Here is a 3,196-nt window from a genome sequence, read left to right as displayed (position 1 = left end):
TGTAAACACAACTCTCGGTCAGGTTTGTAGTGACCTTATTTTTTTTTTTATTTCAGAAGAAGCTTATACTTTAAGCAAATTAGGTTTCAGACAAGTGGTCTGTTCGCCCCCTCTGCTGCTAATGGCCCAATGTCATATACGCTAAATATAGACAATTGACCTTTCAACCATGAATACAGTCGGCTGTAATAATGTCGGCTTTTTGCATATTAAAGCGGAGAAAGTACCGGGTGTAATGAGGTTGACATTTTGAGAAAACGTTAATCTTGATCGCCAGTGCCCTCTAGCGGCGTCCCCTGTTGCTATAGTCTATAGTAAACTTTGTGTGATCTGCATGTGATTGAAAGACGCGTTTTCATTTCCATACCAAGAGTTAGGTTCTAATTTCAGAAATGAGTTTTCCAAATTCAAGTCTGTAAGATAGGCTCTCAAAAGGTTATCTTTACTACTATCTTACTTTCATTAGCAACCAGTCCAAAGCCATATATAGGCCTATTATTTTATGTTCACTTATTTCTAGACTGGTTCCCATTCTACATGATCATTTGTGTCATGAATCATATAGTAATATGGTTCAACACCGTTGATTTCTATAAAGTCGTTTACCAAAATAATGAAGAAATTCGCAGATCATAAGCACTTTGGTATTACAAATGACATTCAGTTTTAATCACAGTAACTAGTATAATAACTACAGTTCCAACACAGACAAGTAGGTCAATCGCAGCGACGGTATATTGCCAAACTTCGTAAAGGAAACAAACCATGACAAGACTAATACATGGTTTAAACCAGGTTTACATCCTGGCGATAAAGATTACACCCTGCATAACAAGGACCGATTGATTCCTAATTTATCTTAAAATAGCGAATACTTGTAGCCAGCCAGTACGAGCTACGCTTTAAAACGAACGGCAAAGGTTTCTAGGGTAAACCTGTGGATTGAGTACACTACTCAAAACCGTTCAGTTAGCTATTTTAACTCTCGTTACCCTCATAATCATGTTTCAAAACGATGGAGAAATTGGAAATTTGTCAGTGTTCTTTGCAAACCTAATTAAGTGATTATCAAATCATGGGTGTAGTGTCCGTTACCCAATTAGACTGCAAGCTGGCAGTGTCCGTTACCCAATTAGACTGCAAGCTGGCAGTGTCCGTTACCCAATTAGACTTCAAGCTGACAGTGTCCGTTACCCAATTAGACTGTAAGCTGGCAGTGTCCGTTACCCAATTAGACTTCAAGCTGGTAGTGTCCGTTACCGAATTAGACTGCAAGCTGGCAGTGTCCGTTACCGAATTAGACTGCAAGCTGGCAGTGTCCGTTACCGAATTAGACTTCAAGCTGACAGTGTCCGTTACCCAATTAGACTGCAAGCTGACAGTGTCCGTTACCCAATTAGACTTCAAGCTGGTAGTGTCCGTTACCCAATTAGATTGCAAGCTGGCAGAGTCCGTTACCCAATTAGACTTCAAGCTGGCAGTGTCCGTCACCCAATTAGACTGCAAGCTGGCAGTGTCCGTTACCCAATTAGACTGCAAGCTGGCAGTGTCCGTTACCCAATTAGAATTCAAGCTGGCAGTGTCCGTTACCCAATTAGACTTCAAGCTGGCAGTGTCCGTTACGCAATTAGACTTCAAGCTGGCAGTGTCCGTTACCCAATTAGACTTCAAGCTGGTAGTGTCCGTTACCCAATTAGACTGCAAGCTGGCAGTGTCCGTTACCGAATTAGACTGCAAGCTGGCAGTGTCAGTTACCCATTTAGATTGCAAGCTGGCAGTGTCCGTTACCCAATTAGACTTCAAGCTGGTAGTGTCCGTTACCCAATTAGACTGCAAGCTGGCAGTGTCCGTTGCCCAATTAGACTTTAAGCTGGCAGTGTCCGTCACCCAATTAGACTTCAAGCTGGTAGTGTCCGTTACCCAATTAGACAGCAAGCTGGCAGTGTCCGTTACCCAGTTAGACTTCAAACTGGCCACACAATTTGCAGGTAGAAAACAAAAGTAATACGAAAATCTTGATAGCTTAACTCACAAACATTGACACGTTGTAATAATAGATTTTACACTCTGAAGACTATTGAATCCGACAGGCTCTGGGATGATGCTGCCACCCACCCCAACAAGGCAATGCTCACTGTGTCAACCCGCGTGAGAAATGTGGTAATGAAAATAAATATAACAAATCATTTTAGCATGAAAACAGTCTTTAATTCGACAAAAGACACGCACTGAAATATTACACGTTGGGGTTAACTTCGTAACAAAAACAAATTACTGTTTTAATTTACTGAATGATTTCTAAACTTCTATCTTATCAATGTAGTAATACAGTTTATTCAGCTACTGTGGTGACCACATTGGCATGGGATATATAAAATGGGCTCAGAGCTGGGTTTTTTTTCTTCTTTGAAAATGTATAATATTAAGAAAATCTATCTTTTTTTGTTTTGGTAGACGTCAGGAAATAGTTCCCGAGTGAAGTGGATTTATTTTGAATTGACACTCGTTCCTCTGCCAGTCATGACAATATAAAGTTTACACATCACTCGTGCAATATTTGCTCATGCCTGCTAAAATATTCATTGTCAGTGCGAAACTCATCTCATTATCTGTCTAAAAATTACCAAAGTTTTCATTGTTTTTCTCTACTTGTGTTCGCCATAAGAGATGGTAACTGAGTTATTTAGGAGGATATGATATAGCTGAGACAATGACGTTTTGGATCAAAATAAAATGTGTAACCAAATGAGTCAAATATAAATAATGAAACCGACTGACAAGCCATAAGACCCAACTTAGCCGAATGTTTTTCACTTGCAAGCAATTGGTCAAAATAATACCCTTGTCTAGCAGTGGGTTTGCTGGGATTCTGCCAGGGGTTATAAATTGACGCAGTCTATGCACAGACAGGTTTAGAAAGGCGTATATAAAATCGCTAACGGGTCTTTGTGTCATCAGTGGAATAGTAAAGTGTGCATAAACAAGGTATAAAACGTTGAATAATATGAAGGATGAAACAGCTTGAGGCTTCATTCTTGAATAAATGAAAGGATATATATACACACACACACCACCACCACCAACACGTAAAATGTTTGACCGTTTTCGTTTTATTGCGTCACCAACTAATTGTAACAGACCAAAGTGTTCGCATTATGATACTAACTGTGCAACATTAAATGTTATTAAATTCATT

Source organism: Sinohyriopsis cumingii, chromosome 19, assembly GCF_028554795.1.
Source record: "Sinohyriopsis cumingii isolate HCF-2022 chromosome 19, ASM2855479v2, whole genome shotgun sequence".
NCBI classification, from domain to species: domain Eukaryota; kingdom Metazoa; phylum Mollusca; class Bivalvia; order Unionida; family Unionidae; genus Sinohyriopsis; species Sinohyriopsis cumingii.
This window is presented reverse-complemented; position numbering follows the sequence as displayed.